This window comes from Tenrec ecaudatus, chromosome 8, assembly GCF_050624435.1.
Source record: "Tenrec ecaudatus isolate mTenEca1 chromosome 8, mTenEca1.hap1, whole genome shotgun sequence".
Taxonomy (NCBI): Eukaryota; Metazoa; Chordata; class Mammalia; order Afrosoricida; family Tenrecidae; genus Tenrec; species Tenrec ecaudatus.
Genome location: NC_134537.1, coordinates 26,630,060 through 26,647,230, shown reverse-complemented (window position 1 = coordinate 26,647,230; position 17,171 = coordinate 26,630,060). Strand labels below are relative to the sequence as shown.

Genomic DNA, 17,171 nt, shown 5'->3' with positions numbered 1-17,171 from the left:
GTCAAGCCGAAAGCCTTTCTTCTTGACTCCCTGAGAGCATATTGTCAATCTTGCCAGCAGACAGACCCACCACAAGCCCAGGGCATCTTGGGCAGCACGGGTTGGTGTCACCAGTGCAGTAACTCACAGTGTCACCACCACCCTACCATTGGAGCACACCATACAGAATCCTTAGTAATTGTATAGCGTTTTAATCCTAGTCAGAGAAAACTGGCATCCATTGGAAACGCTATACCAGGAAAACACCAGTCTCCACAACCCTGAGACCAGAGGAACGAGATGGTGCCTGGCTACCACTCCCAACTGCTCTGAAAAGGATAGAAGGTAGAAGGTCCTGAATAGAGCAGGAGTAAGGTATGGAACAGAACTCAGAGTCATAAAAGAAGCCAGGTGGACCAAGACTGGTGGAACCCCCAAGACTGCGGCCCTTACCCTTCAGGCCGGATTCGGAAGAGCCAGAGGGCAGCATGTGCCCAAGGACAAAGCTCAGAGAGCTGGGAAGAGGGAGGAATGGAGACCAGGAGTCCCGGGGAAGAAGTAGGATCAGGTTGGTGCACCAACGGGGGTGCAGTGGGTGAGTTGAATCAGAATGAAAAACCGTGGGCTCTTCTTGAGCTCTTCGCCCAATTTACAATACGAAGTTCAAAAGCACTTAATCATAGACAAATGTATGATGCATAGAGGTTATAGATTTCTTAATATTTCCTAGGTTGTATGAAGACTAACAACAGAACTGCTGTGTAAAGTCTTTATAATGAATCACAACAATGCTGTTCATACTGCACAGAAGCGGTTTTCTCCTTATTTTCCTTTAATTACTCCTTCATTCTCCAAAAAGCAGTTGAAATTGGTTCACAGATATTACAGACCGCAATACTGTAGCTCAACCACGGGGACGCTTGACAAAATGAGCGCCTATTAAAAACAGCAGCCAGTGCTTGAAGGGTGTGGACAAGACCACATGAGTCCAAGCGCCACTGTAATTGGGGAATCATGGCCGTTCTGCCCAGAGCACGTTAGGCGGCTCAGCAGTAAGTCAGGACCGAGTTTTCGTCTTGTTGGGAGAGTGATCCGGGAAAACTCGGCTTAAGAACAATGTTTTTGTGGTTACAACAAACTATAGGGATACATTTAAAAAAAATTATTTCTGCTGAAAAGTCGCATAAAAATGTTATAGACAGTCATTTTTGTGGTGTTGCCCAGCCATCCTTCCGGTGACATCTCTGTCCCCAGCTACTTGAGCTCACGGGGATGGTGCCACCAGTCCTGGCCAGGGTACTTTGCCCTGTGCCCTGTGTTCATTCCCCAGGGCCTAGCACCGCCCCGAGCTCGAACCAGACAGCTGCTGCCTTCACCAGCTGGGGAGCCACGGGCAAGCCACACAGCCCCTCTGAGCTGGGGGATCCCCTCCGTCAAATGATCACAGCCCTGAGGGACTGAGGATCAAGTGCTGAGTCTCAGGAACCTGACGTGTGGGCTCCTGCCTGGTGCACAGCCCCACCCTGTTCTCGCTTCTTTTTCTCTCTGGTTTTTCCCTTTCCTTCCTTCTTTGGCTCTCACCTACAGTGCAAGGGAGAGCCAGTCAGCCCATCTGCTCCCCTCCCCACACCACTCGCTGCCTTGCCCCAGAAGGAAGTCCTTCATAGCTAACTCACATCCCTCCTGTTGCAGTTCCCGTCGACTCTTTGGTCTGTGCAGAGGATTCCCCTCATCATCTTTATACTGGCACCTCCTCCACAGGCCGTCTGCTCAGTACTCTTCAGCCCAGAGGCCAGCAGGAGCAAAAGGGAACTTTAAGAGGATGTTTAAAGTTTGGCTTCTCATCATCACATCTCAGCTGAGTCCATAAAATCGCCTTATAAAGCCCACTGGCCAGCCAGCTGCCCTCAGCCTCGGGGCCTCCCTGTTTTATGATCAGCCCCAATTCAGACACCAGCTGGTTGTAGGAACTTGCTGGCTTTTATGAAGAGATGTTAACAAGAGACTTCGCTTCCCTTCTGTCTTGTTCCCAGAATCTCCCCTCCTTCCCTCCTCCTTGCGTTTCTTCAGGCAATAAACCTTCACCAGGGCCCTGTCTAGCCAGTGCTTTCCAGGTTCCCGAGTCAGGCCACAGCAAAGGACCTGGAGGGTGGGGCCTGCCAGAGCCTGCAGCTGAGCAGCCCTCCCAAATGCAGTAACTGGATCACACTGCATTGTCAGTGTTTGTAAACTGCATGGCAATTGTGAAACAGTGGCTGGAAGACAAGCAGTTACCAAGCAGCCATAGGAGCTGCCACCAGAGGTATGCAGGGAGAGCCGGGAAGCCAGAGGACAGAGGGCTCCAGCTGGGCTCTGGGTTGGTGGAAGTTGCTCAGGGGAGACACCTCTGAGGCAGGCTTCCGAGTGTCTAGCCCTAGTGGTGCTGAGGCTAACTGCAAACCCACCTGCAGCTCCTTGGGAGACCGGCCCTAACCAGGCAGTTCTGCTCCAATAGGGTGACTGTGAGTCAGAATCAGCGGGTTGGAGTGGGATTTTGGTTTTGGCGTTAAGAATGTTCCAAACAGGCAGGGTGGGGCAGAGGGAGGAAGAGATACCAAAGGGGGTGGGGGGAGGCTGGCATCCTGGCAGAAAGTTACATGAGCAGCACAGCGCCAAGAGGATGAACAACAAATGTGGTGAAGGTAGACAGCAGTAAGATATGAAAACAATAATTTATCAAGGGGTCACAAGGGTGGGAGGGCAGAGGGAGGGTAAAAACAGCTGATACCAAGGGCTCAAATAGAAAGTAAATGTTTAGAAAATGATGATGGCAACATATGTACAAATATGCTTGATAAAGTGGCTGTATGGAATGTCATAAGAGCCCCTAATGAAATGATTTTTTTTTAAACAGTGGTTTCCAGGCCTCTGCTGTTCCATCTGTGGATTGAGTACAGGGTCAGAAAGTTAAAAGAAACGGAACCCCTGGGTGACAGAGGCTTGACTGCTAACCCAAAAGTTGGAAGTTCGAGCCCACCTAACAAGGCCTGGGGTTTTCCTTCCAAAAGACAGCAGCCATTAAACGCTCAATGGGAGCCGTGCTGGGTTTGCAGAGCCCAGCTGCTTCAACCACTATGCCACCAGCACTCCTGGAGGGAGGGGCCGGGGAAATAAGGGTTCCCTCTTAGCATCTGTTATGGTGGCTGGCCCCCTCCCCTTAGGGAGCTGCCTAATGCTGGGTGTGGTGCAGGTGTGGGCAGCCGAACCCAGAATACACAGGGAGCAGGGTGAGGAACACGGACTCCCTGAAGCACAGACTAGCCCCACAGGGAGGGACCCTCTCCAGAGTCATATGAATGGGGAGGTACAGCCACTATCCCTAGATGTGGGTGCTGCGGAGTGGAAGGCCCTTCTCTGCGTATCCCAGGGACTCCGTATTCCACCCCACCTCCTCGCCCCTCAGGTCCAACTTCAAGGGGCCAAGGTTAGCCTCCTGTTTGTAAATGAGGTAAAGAGAGGGAGAGAATCTGAACTTTACCCACCAACACACAGACCTCTGCAGCCAGGCGCCCAGCATGGTGGAGGTGGAGGGAGTCGGTACCACACCCACGTGTCCTCAGCCCTGCAGTGTCCCACTGTCCTAAACACTGCAGGCCCATCCAAACAGCAGACACTGTTCACACCTGCTCACCTGGACCCCTCCCCTTCTATCTTCACCCTAAACACATCCACATGCATACCCCCCTACCCTCCAGACTCACATATGTAACCAAACCCCCACCCGTCCCTGCTCACTATTTAGTCATTCACAAATTCTGACCGTGCATGTGGCTATTCCAATGAACCGAACTCTGCAGTCCAGTCCTTGCTGACTCAGTGACCACTGTAGGCTTCTGAGACTAACAGTTTACAGGAGTAGAAAGCCCAGTCTTTCCCCTTCTGAGCTGCTGGTGGTTTCAAACTACCGACCATTTGTAACCACGACACCACCAGGGTGGTGATGGGTAGACACCATCAGATCAGCTTGGACTCAGCAACCCTGTGCCCAGCAGGACACCCTGCCCGGTTCTGCCCCGTCCTCACAATTGTCATGTGTGAACCCACGTGGAAGCCGCTTTGTCCGTTCATCTCGTTGAGGGTCTTGCTCTTTGTCATGGACTCTATGATCTCATTTCCCAGGGACTGGTCTCTTGCTAACATGTCCAAAGTATATGAAATCAGGTGTCACCGTCCTCCCAGCTAGGTTGCTGTAAGAAAAATGAGTGTTGTGGGTATGATGTGTGACCTTCTGTGACTTTACAATGGGGGAGGGAAAGAATCCGCTGCCTCGGCTGATTTCTATGAGGATGTCAGACAGGTCTGACAGCAGCTGGCCCTCCCACAGCCCTCTGCTTCTCAGCTGGATTCGGTCATTCATTGCAATGGCCACATAGAGCCCACAGGCACTTCTCACACTTATGGGACTTACTACGGAAGGGAACTTAACAGGTTACAGTTCGGGTAGAGAATGTTCAGGATTCAATTGTTCAATCAGGACAGCCTCTTCGCAGCCAAACTCACAGGCAGGCCTCTCTCTGGCCTTTGATCTTTCAACTGCATGGCTTGTTGACCTCTTGTTTACTGTTGTTGTTAGGTGCCATCCAGTCAGTTCCAACTCATTGTGACGACAGAATGAAACCATGCTGATCCGGTGACACCTCACAATCGTCCTTCTGTTTGATCCCATAGGGACAGCCCGAACGTCAGTCCATCAGGCTGAAGATCCTACTCTTCGTGGTTGCCCTTCTCCTTTACCAAGTGTGGCGTCCTCTAGGCACTGGTCTCTCTTGACAACGTGCCTAACATGCTAGAGACCAAGTCTTGCCATCTTTACCTCAAAGGAACATTCTGGCTGTACTTCTTCCAAGACTGATTTTGTGGTTCTTTTGGCAGTCCATGCATGGTCCCTTCAGTATTCTTCGCCAACACCGTAATTCAAATGAATCTGTTCTATTTCAATGTTTCTTATTCGGTGTCCAACTTTCATATACATATGAGGCTATTGAAAATACGATGGCTTGGATCAGGCACACCTGAGTCCTCAAAGTAACATCATTGCTCTCCAACACTTTAAAGAGGTCTTGGGCGCAGATTTTCCCAGCGCACGTGTTGTTTGATCCTTTGACTGGGCTTCCGTATGCACGGACTGTGGCTTTGAACAAGACAGAACCCGTGTCAATGTCAGTCTTTTCTCCATTTATCGTGATGTTACCCACAGGTCCAGTTGTGAGGATGTTGGTTTTCATTACATTGAGCTGTCATCTATACTGTAGGCTACAATTCTTAATCGTCACCAACAAGGTTGTCATCTGCATATCCCAGGCTGTTCATAAGGCTTCCTTCAATCCCGATGCCCCATGCTGCTTCATAGAAGCCAGTGTCTCTGATGATCTGCTCCACATGCACATGGAATAAGCATGGTGAGAGGACACAGCCCTGACACACGCCTCTCTGATTTTAACCCTTTGTTCTGGTAGCACAACTGCACGAGCACGGTACAGTGTTCTAAGATTCCTGTTTGCTCAAGGCTCCTGTGGTGGTTTATTATGGTCCACACCATTGAACACCGCCGCATACTCAATGAAACACAATCACCTTCTCGTGTGCTCTATTTATTCTCAGCCAAGAGCCATCTGACACTAGCAAGGATAACCTTGTTCCACATCCTCTTCTGAATCCCGTCTGGATCTCTGGCAGCTCCCTGTCAATGTACTGCTGCAGAGGTTGTTGAATGATCTTCGGCAAAATTTTACATGTGTGTGATATTCGTGGTAGTGTTCTACAGCGTGAGCATTCTGTTGGGTCACCTTTCTCTGGGATGGGTACAGATAGGGATCTTTTCCAGTCAGTTGGCCAAGTAGTTGCCTTCCAAATTTCTAACATATATGAGTGATTGTTTCCTGTGCTTCATCAGTTTGTTGAAACATTTCAATTGATATTCCATCAATTCCTAGAGACTTGGTTTTGGCCGATGCATTCAGTGAAGTTTGGACTTCGGCCTTCAGTACCATTGGCTCTTGTTCATGTGCTACGTCCTGAAATGGTTGGATGTTGACCAGTTCCTTCTAGTACAGTGAGTCTCTGTATCCTTTTCATCTTCTGTTGCTTCCTACATCACTCAATTTTTTGCCTAAAAAATGTCTCAGCATTGCAACTTGCGATTGAATTTCTTCTTGGGTTCTCTCAGTTTAAGATATGCCAAGCATGCTCTTCCTTTTTTTGATTTTATTTATTTATTTTTAATTTTTTTTTTTTGAGAAAACCAATTTTACTGTCTCCACCCAGCATTTTTATGCTGGCCTATGTACCAAATAGCCAGATCATCTAGAGAACAGCTACATAACGTTTCTTTCATGTTTCAAGAGATGAGAATAGCGGTACAAGGTTAAGTACAAAAGTACACAAGACAGTGGACACAGAAAATCCATGGATGAGACTTTTATCCCACCGGCAGCTTTTATATATTTGAAAAGTAGAATTCATGAACTCAAAAATATTGTCCTTCTATCGTCCTGTCAAGTTTAATGGAAGTGGGTTTAACCTGATGACAACACTGACACCAGTATCACTGATCTGATATTTTTTTTAAAATCATAGATTTTCAATAAATTAAAGTCAATGCAACACCCATGTAAGCTAGAATGCTAGCTGTTTGGTGAGCAAGGACCTGACTTCAGAACAAAAAGTCTATAAAGTTCCAAACTGTACAAGGGTGATCTTCTCAAACAGCGTCCATTCCTCGCATTGAAGATGTGAAACCCAAGCCCATTCCTCTTTGTGTGGGGGTTTGTGATCTTGCCATTTCATTCTGTGCATCTAGATTCCTAAATACTTCTTCCTGTTGCTTCAAAGTCTTATAACTTTCTTCATCAACAGAGCTATACCCAGCTTCATCTTCACTCTTAATACCCATTAATTTTCTAAATTTGACATTTTGGTCCTTGTTCCCAAAATTCAATTTTTCCCATATTTCAGCCGACTGGGATTTGTCCCCTTCTTTTTTGCCTTGCCAAAGCATTTTCCGTTTTTTCCTCTTGTTCTGCAAACTTCATTGGGTTCGCAGTGGCTGGGTTATAACAGCTCGGCACAGCGGTTCCGGTCTCTGCCCAAGCTTTTGCTTGCAAGGCTGCCATTTGAGCCACCATGGCTGTCTGAGGACTCACTTGTGTGCCCGATGCCAACAGGGCAACAACATTGAGAACCGAACCCCCGGTAACTGCAGCTGCTGCAGCAATTTCCTGTTGTTTCTGTTTCTCAGCCATTTCTTTTTCGCGCTGTTCTTGCAGTTTTTTTGCCCTTTCTAACCTCCTGGCTCAAGCTTCCTGTGCATCCATCACTTTTTCTGCGTCTACAGGGAGGGGGGCTAGGAGTGCGACTTAAACTTCTGCTAAATCTTCTTGGTTTTTCACTTCACTTCTTCCTCTCTCGACTTCTGCTTCTTGTCCTACTTCTGCTTCTACTCTGATGCCGATGTCTCGACCTGGAGCGGGAACAGGATCTGACCAGCCGTTTCCGGTCCCTGCTTCTGGAGCATGACTTCTTCCTGTCCCTGCTTCTGGAGCATGACTTCTTCCTGTCCCTGCTTCTGGAGCATGACTTCTTCCTGTCCCTGCTTCTGGAGCATGACTTCTTGTCCCTGCTTCTGGAGCATGACTTCTTGTCCCTGCTTCTGGAGCATGACTTCCTGTCCCTGCTTCTGGAGCATGACTTCTTGTCCCTGCTTCTGGACCGAGACTTCTTCTGGTCCCTGCTTCTGGAGCATGACTTCTTCCTGTCCCTGCTTCTGGAGCATGACTTCCTGTCCCTGCTTCTGGAGCATGACTTCTTCCTGTCCCTGCTTCTGGAGCATGACTTCTTCCTGTCCCTGCTTCTGGAGCATGACTTCTTCCTGTCCCTGCTTCTGGAGCATGACTTCTTGTCCCTGCTTCTGGAGCGTGACTTCTTCTTGTCCCTGCTTCTGGAGCATGACTTCTTCCGGTCCCTGCTTCTGGACCAAGACTTCTTCAGGTCCCTGCTTCTGGAGCATGACTTCTTCTTGTCCCTGCTTCTGGAGCATGACTTCTTCCGGTCCCTGCTTCTGGACCAAGACTTCTTCAGGTCCCTGCTTCTGGAGCATGACTTCCTGTCCCTGCTTCTGGAGCATGACTTCTTCCTGTCCCTGCTTCTGGAGCATGACTTCTTCCTGTCCCTGCTTCTGGAGCATGACTTCTTCCTGTCCCTGCTTCTGGAGCATGACTTCTTCCTGTCCCTGCTTCTGGAGCGTGACTTCTTCCTGTCCCTGCTTCTGGAGCGTGACTTCTTCCGGTCCCTGCTTCTGGAGCAAGACTTCTTCCTGTCCCTGCTTCTGGAGCGTGACTTCTTCCGGTCCCTGCTTCTACTACGATGACGCTTCTCACGGGACCTAGATCTTGAGTGACTGCTTCTCGTGAAGGCTTCCTTTCTTTGCGTTTGTGCCTGTCCTCACCATTTTCAGATGAATTCAGCCGCTCTCTTCCTTTATCAGAAGGATGTTCTTTGTCATTATGCTCCTCAGACTTGTGTTTCTTAGAGGACTTCTCTTTGGATTCATGTCTTCTTGCCTGTTTTAAGAAGAAGTTGGTTCTTATCATGAAGTAGGCTTATTATTTTGCTATCTGAGTCCAGCGTCTTCAGTTTAGTCTCTTTGCACATTAGCATGCTCTTTGCTTCTGCTCCGGCTCCTGTGTTTCCTTCCTTCATTTTCTGACTTCTGCTTTCTTTCTTTTGACCTTGATCGTGATATTGAATAATGATGCTTTTTCTTTTTTTTACATTTTATTAGGGGCTCATACAACTCTTATCACAATCCATACATATACATACATCAGTTGTATAAAGCACATCTGCACATTCCCTGCCCCAATCATTCTCAAAGCATTTGCTCTCCACTTAAACCCTTTGCATCAGGTCCTCTTTTTTTTCCCCTCCCTCCCCGGCCCCCCCCCCATGTGCCCTTGGTAATTAATACATCGTTATTTTGTCATATCTTGCCCTATCTGGAGTCTCCCTTCTCCCCCTTCTCTACTGTCCATCTCCCAGGGAGGAGGTCACATGTGGATCCCTGTCACCAGTTCCCCCTTTCCAACCCACTCGCCCTCCACTCTCCCAGCATCGTCCCTCACACCCCTGGTCCTGAAGGTATCATCCACCCTAGGTTCCCTGTGCCTTCAGCCCCCATATGTACCAGTGTACAACCTCTGCCCTATCCAGTCCTGCAAGGTAGAATTCGGATCATGGTAGTTGGGGAGAAGAATAATGATGCTTTGAGGCTCACCATAGTCTAGAGTCCCGACCGCAAGGGCGGCAACTCAACCTGCCGCTTCTAACAGTACCAGCCGCTCTGGAGCTCCGCCACCGAGTGACTAAATCGCTAGCGCGAGAGACCCGGATGGCACCTTTAATCATTTTATTGGGGGCTCATACAACTCTTATCACAATCTATACATACATCAATTGTGTCAAACACATTTGTACATTCATTGCCATCATTCTCGAAACATTTGCTCTCTACGTAAGCCTCTGGCATCAGCTCCTCATTTTTCCCCCTCTCTCCCCACTCCCCCCTCATGAACCGTTGACAATTTATAAATTATTATTTTGTCATATCTTGCACTCTCTGATATCTCCCTTCACCCACTTTTCTGTTGTCCGTCCCCAGGGAGGAGGTTATATGTAGATCCCTGTAATCGGTTCCCCCTTTCTACCCCACCCTCTCTCCACCCTCCTGGGTATCGCCACTCTCACCACTGGTCCTAAAGGGATCATCTATCCTGGATTCCCTGTTCCCAGTTACTATCTGTACCAGTGTACATCCTCTGGTCTAGCAGATTTGTAAGGTACAATTGGGATCATGATAGTGGGTAGGGAGGAAACATTTAGGAACTAGAGGAAAGTTGTACATTTCATCGTTGTTACACTGCACCCTGACTGGCTCGTCTTCTCCCCAAGACCCTTCCATAAGGGTCCAGTTGCCTACAGATGGGCTTTGGGTCCCTACTCTGCACTCCCCCTCATTCACAACGATATGATTTTTTGTTCTTTGATGCCTCACACCTCATCTCTTCGACAGCTCGTGGTCACACAGACTGGTATGCTTCTTACATGTGGGCCTTATTGCTTCTGAGCTAGATGGCCGCTTGTTTACCTTTAAGCTGTTAAGACCCCAGACCCTATATCTTTTGATAGCCAGGCACCATCAGCTTTCTTCACCACATTTGCTTATGCACACATTTGAGGTGAGCACACAATGATAATGGTTTTTTTGTTCTTTGATGCCTGATAACTGATCCCTTAGGTACCTTGTGATCACGTAGGCTGGTGTGCTTCTTCCCTGTGGGCTTTGTTGCTCTCAGCTAGATGCCCTTTTTGTTTTTCTAATCTTTAGATCTTTACACATTTCTTTTTCATCTTTGGGTTTGTCTTCTCAAGCTGCACTTCAGCTCTGTGTTTCCTCATTTCTTCCATTTGCCTCAGCTCTTTCTACAATGAAGAGCAGGTTTCAGAGCCTTTTCTGATATTATCTGCTCTGATCTTTTCTTTCCTTTCTATCCTTGTAATGACCTCCTGCTTCCTTCATGTGTGATGTTCTTTTGTTCTTGATGTCCTCCCACAGCTCACCAGATCTTATGGCATTCGTGTTCGGTGCAGCAAATCTGTTCATGGGTTGTTCTTGAAATTTGGGTGGAATAGACTGAAGGTTGTATTTTAGTTCTCATGGACTTGTTTTAACTTCCTTCAGCTTCAGTCTGAACTTACGTATGAACAACTGCTAGTCTGTTCCACAGTCAGCCCCTGACCTGGTTTAACTGCTGAAACCAAGTTTCACCAATGACTCTTCCCACCGATACAGTCTATTTGATTTCTATGTATTCCATCTGAAGAAGTCCATGTGTATAGTTGCCATTTGTGTTATTATTTTTTAAATCATTTTATTGGTGGCTCTTACAGCTCTATAACATTCCATACATCAGTTGTATCAAGCATGTTTGTACATGTGTTGCCATCATCATTTTCTAAACATTTACATTCTATTTGAGCCCTTGGCATCAGCTCCTCTTTTTTCCCTCCCTCCCTCCCTCCTAATGACCACTTGATAAATTATAACTTATTGTTTTCATATCTTATACCGACTGCTGTTTCCCTTCACCCACGTTTCTGTTGTTCATCCCCAGGGAGGGTGGGGGTTGGGTTATGTGTCAATCACTGTGATTGGTTCCCCCTTCCTCCCCTCACCTTTCCCCTACCCTCAGGGTATCACTACTCCCATTTCTGTTCCTGGGGGTTTATCTGACCTGGATTCCGTGTGTCATGAGTTCTTATCTGTTCCAGTGTACATGCTCCGGTCCAGCCAGAACTGAAAGGCAGGACTGTGGTCGGGATAGTGGGAGGTGAGGAAGCCTCCAAGAACCAGAGGGATATTGTGTGTTTTATCAGTGCTATACTGTACCCTGGTTGACTCATCCTGTCCTTGTGACCTTTCTGTGAGGGGTTATCCCATTGTCTACAGATGGGTTTGGGGTCTCTGCTCTGACCCTCCTCATTCTCAAAAATATGGGTTTTGTTGTTTTGGGTCTTCTGGTGCCTGTTACCTGATTCAGTCGATACCTCATGATGACATAGGCAGGCATGCTTCTTCCATGTGGGCTTGTTGCTTCTGTACTAGATGGCCACTTGTTTAACTTCAAGCCTTTAAGACCCAGACACCTTATCTTTTGACAGACGGGCACCATCAGCTTTCTTTACTACATTTGCTTATGCACCTGCTTTATCTTCAGCGATCGTGCTAGAAGGTGAGCATCACAGACTGCCGGGTTGTAAGAACAAAGTGTTTTTCCATTGAGGGAGCGCTTGAGCTGAGGCCCAAAGTCGGTCCACTTCCTCGATGTATTGCCATATAAATACCTGTCCATAGGCCAATACCTCTATTTTTATGAATTAATATATTTACATAAGTGCACACCTATGTTTATAACTTTATCCATAGCTTTGCTTCCTAGATTGTTCCTCTGTTTCCTTTTACCGTCTTCCTGCCGCACCAGCAGGCTTGTCCTTCTGCCTTTTAGTAATTCCTCTCAGCTAGATTGCTGTTGCTCCAACAGCCCTGGGATTGCGTTGTTTGCTTACCTTTCCCTCCCGCCTCCTCCTCCTCTCCCCAGGTCTCTCCGGAACCATCAGTCCCGTCGCCTCCGTCTTCTCTGAGGGCTTACTTCCCATGCCTATCTTTAATTGGTAGGCAAAACAACAGTAACAGAGACAAAACAAAATGAAAACAAAGGATTGAATAAAAAGGGGGTGAAGTAGCTGGGCACTATCAGCTTTCTTCACCACATTTGCTTGTGCACCCATTGTGTACAGTGACTTCAGGTGCTGTATCTTTTGGTAGCCAGACACCATCAGCGTTCTTCATCACATTTGCCTGTGCACCCATTTTGTTTTCAGTGATCGTGCCAGGCAGGTGAGCATCTCAGACTGTCGAATTGTTAGAACAAAGTGTTCTTGTGTTGAGGGAGTACTTGAGCAGGGGCCCACTGTCCATCTGTTTCCTTAATACTAAACCTATAAATATATGTACATAGATCTATTCCCCCTTCATCATATATAAATATATTTACATCTTTATATGTCCATATTTAAATCTCTATGCCTACCCTTTGACTCCTAGTTCTTTCCTCTGTTTCTTTGTACTTTCCTCTTGTCCCACTATCATGTTCTGCCATCATTTGGGTTTTAGGAATTTTCCTCTAGTTCTTGAATGCTTCCTTGCCCCCACTATCATGATCCCAATTCTACCTTACATAACCGACTGGACCGGGAAATGTACAGTGGCACAGGTAGGAACTGGAAATACGGGGAATCCAGGACAGATGAGCCCCTCAGGACCAGTGGTGAGAGTGGCGATAATGGAAAGGTGGAGGGAGGGTGAGGGAGAAAGGGGAACAGATGACAAGGTCTACATGTAACCTCCTCCCTGGAGGACGGACAGTGGAAACTGGGTAAGGAAGATGTCGGATGGTGTAAAATATGATAAAAATAATCATTATTTATAAATTATCAAGGGTTCGGGGGGAGGGGGAATGAAGAGGGAGGGGAAAATGAGCTGATACCAAGGACTCAAGTAGAAAGCAGGTGTTTTGAGAATGATGATGGCAACATATGTATGAATGCTGGACACAAATGATGCATGTATGGATTGTGAAAAGAGTTGTATGAGCCCCTAATAAAATGATTTAAAACAAGGCGGGGGGGGGGAAGAGAAGAAGCATACATAATTCCAGGCCTGTCTGCTGACCTTTATGACATTTCCCCACTGGTTCTGAGGGTTCAGGGAACTGCCCCTCCTAGCCTGAAGTCTATTTTGGGGGCTTCTCAGGGGTTTTGTGCCTTGGCTTTGCTCCGTTGCTGATCGGTTGTGTTCCCTCCTTGTTTCACCCCCATTGTAGCGGTGGTCAGACCAGACTCACTCCCTGCCGTGTGTATTGTCTTCTGTGGAGGTGTGCTCCAGCGGGGGACGTCCTGTCTCGAGCTCCGTTGACCCTACAGTCCTCTCTGTGTCTTAGCAGCTTCATCCAGGGATATCGTCCTCAGGGATTGGTGTGCCAGTATCGGGTCTACTGCCTTGCTCTCTCTCTTTCCTTTGTGATTTGGCCATTTGTGTTATTTTCTTCAAGAAGTCTTAGTTTGATCTTGTAAATTTCTTCATGTGATTTCCCTAGTTCCGTTTCTATCACCAAGACCATATTTTACAATGACGGTTCCCTCCTCTGTGTTTCCAACTTTCACATTCCAGTCGATCTTGATTTCATACTTGATCAATTTCCAACTGAAGACATTGGTAGAATTCTTCAACTTTTTCATCACTAGCTTTGGTGGTTGGCGCATAAATTTGAATGTTAGTTGTATTGATTGGATTTCCTTGTTTGTGGATGGACATTATCCTATCACAGACGGCATTGCACTGCTTCACGATGGGTCTTGAATTGCCCTTTTTGACGATGGTTGTTTCATTCCCAGCGTAGTAAGCCATATGATTTTCTGATTCAAAATGGCCACTACCAGTCCATTTCGCCTCACTAATGCCTAGAATATGGAGTTTTGTGCGTTTCACTTTTTTACAGCTTCCAGTTTTCCTAGATTCGTGGGTACTTTGTGCACTCCCAGTTCCCATGATTCATGGACGTTTGCAGCTGTTTCCTCTCATTTTGAGTCAGCCCACCAGCAGGCTTACATCCATCCATGTCATTAGGGGCGGCTCGAGCTTGAGAAGGCGGCTCTTCCTCAGTCGTATTTTGAGTACCTTCTGGCCCGAGAGGCTTGTCATCTGGCGCTACCTCTAACAACGCTGTGCTTCTTTGCATGAGGTTTTCAGTGTCTGCCACTGTTTCGGTTCTGTTCATAAAGTATTCTGTGGCTAAATTCTTCTGAATTGGACAACCTATTCCTTCTTCATAGTCTGTTCTTAGTCTGGAAGCTATGCTGACACCTGTTCACTTCAGGTGACCCTGCTGGCATCTGAAATATAGGTGACACAGCTTCCAGCATCACAGTCACAAGCCAGCCACCACTGTTAAGTGCTGGGTCAGACAAGATGATAGCGTTGGGCTCAGGCTCTTCCAATTAGTTCCTGGAGGCAACCCGATCCACTTCAAGCCAGCCTCCAGCCTGAAAGCAATCCGATTTACTTGCTCTGTTTGCTGGGGCGTTGTCTGCTCTCTCTCGTGCTCTGCTGCTCCTGCTCCTTCTTGTCCTCGTCTACTATCCTCTGTTGACTCAGAGCTCTCAGCTGTCTCTTGCATCAAGGAGGTTGGTTCAATGCAAAGGGATCTCAGGGTCCAAAGGACATGCTCCCCTGCTGACTTATCTTGTTGATAGAGAGATCCCCACTTCCGACTCTGGGATGGCTCCTTTTTTATACCCAGCAGGATTGCATTACAATAACCTTGCTACTAGTCACCCACAGCTGGTTCATATCCTCGTGTTAGTGTCTTCTCCCACCCCTCTTCCTCAGACCCATCAAGAAAGGGTCATTTTCTGGGAGTTACAGAGACCATGGCTAAAAAAGCCACATTAAATAGTAGTGGACTGCACTGCAGGAACATTCTGACTGTGCTTCTTCCAAGAGAGATCTGTTCGTTCTTCTGGAAGTCCGTGAAACTTTCAGTTTTCTTCACCGCCATCATAGTTCAATTGCATCAGTTCTTCTGCAGTTTTCCTTATTCATTGTCCAACGTTCACATGTATACGAGGCAATTGGAAATTCCACAGCTTGTGATATCTTTAACACTTTAAAGAAGTCTTGTGCAGGAGATTTGCTTAATGCAGTGCATCATCTGATTTCTTCCCTGCTGCTTTCATGAGCGCTGATCATGGGTCCAAGTAAAATAAAAGCCTTCAATCGTTTCTGTTTATCATGATGTTGTCCAGTGGTCCAGTTGTGAGGATTTGGGTTTACTTTACATCAACTTGAAATCTGTAGTGAAGGCTGCAGCCTTTGATCTTCATCAGCAAGTGCCTCAAGTCCTCCTCACGCTCGGCACGCGAGATTGTGTTACCGGCATATCCCGGGTCACAAACCAGCCTTCCTCCAGTGCTGCTGCCAAGCCGAGCTCCTCTGCAGCCCGGTCGCTCAGCGCACAGACTGAACAAGGATGGTGAGAATGCAGCTCGACACCCACTGTCCCTGACCTGGATCTGCTCCGTGTCGCCTTGCTCTCTTTGAATGAAGGAGTGTCTCGTGGCCCGGGGACGGCTTTTGCAGGAGCACATTGATGTCTTCTCGAGACTGCCCATTGGCTTGTTATGGTCCACACAGTCGGATGCCTTTGCACAGTCTGTAAAACACAGGTAAGCATCACGCTGGTGTTCTCTGCTTTCAGCCAAGATCCACCTGACGCCAGCAGTGCGATTCCTCGTGCCACCTCCTCTTCTGAACCCAACCTGGATTTCTGGCAGCTCCCTGTCGATGTACCACTGCAGTGGCTTCTGAGTTATTGTTGGCAAAAGTTTGTTCTTAGTGAAAAGGTCTGCAGAAACCCAAAGTGACCCTTCTGGTATTTGAAATGCCAGTGGCATCACTTCTAGCCCCCCAGCACACACAAGCCACCTCAGAATGGCAGACTGGCAGATGAGTGGTAGCATGGGGCTCTGGGCATACAGACGGCTTGTACAGGTAACAGCGGCACCACCCTTTCCTCCTCCCCACCCCAGCCTCGCCCAATCCAAACTCACCCTGCGTTCCAGGGTCTGCACGCATGCAGGTCATGTGCACACACAGTCTCTGGAGGGCCCCGAGAGCCCCCTGGGAGGTGGTGGGCTGAGGTGTCCCGCAAAGATCCACCATCCTCGCCTTCCTCCAGCCAGTCGTCGCGTCCCAACCCTTCCACTGTCTCTCCTGCCTCTGACCAGGCTGGTCAGGGAGACTCAAGGAACCAGGTCCCCAACACATCCCGATCACCGGGCCTTGTCCCTTTACATCACTTCATGGACTCAAACATGTAACCATGGCACAATCAGGGCTGCTGAGTGCATATGACTGCCCCTCCTGCCCTCATGCAGGGAACCGGGGCCAGGAAGTGGAATGAAAGAGTGCCGCCTGGCCCCAGGCCCCTCAGAGGGTTGTGTATGTGAAGGGGGAAGCACCTCCTAAAGCAGGAAGCCTGCTCACCTGGCCTTCTGCCTCAGGCTTCCCTGTGGAAGTAGGGTGGGGCTAGGAGTACAGAGAGCCGCAGCTTCCCAGCGGGGTGGTGGTGGCAAGACCTGGCTGGCAGTCTCTCTCCGTTGCTCCTCCCCCACTGTAAATAGAATGGTCGCTCCAGCACCAGGGGAACAAGCGGGTGTGATTTATGAATGGGAGTTGGTGTCGAGAGATTCCAGCACCATCTGCTTGGGAGCAAACAGGAAAAGCCTCAATGTGCTCCAGACCTTGGCGAGGGAGCTAGTTGGTGTAACAGGCTCATAAAAGCCATTTCTAATGGCCACGGGTGCTCTCTCACACACCTCCCACTTCCCCAAGCCCCAGGGGAGATCCACAGCTCCAGGAATAGAGTTACAGCCCCTGCCTGCCACCACGTGCTCCGGCGGACACCCTGACCAGGCTTCCTGGAAGCCCAGCAGTGGCAGAGAGAACACAGCAGTTCAGGTCAGCCGAGCATAAGCCACAC

The 17,171-nt window shown here is 48.3% G+C and overlaps 1 pseudogene; it reads right to left on the bottom strand.

Annotated features, from left to right (window-relative positions):
- Positions 1–6,646: 6,646 nt before the first annotated feature.
- On the bottom strand, positions 6,647–7,675 carry LOC142454680 (arginine/serine-rich coiled-coil protein 2-like; annotated as a pseudogene).
- Between the last annotated feature and the right edge of the window lie 9,496 nt (positions 7,676–17,171).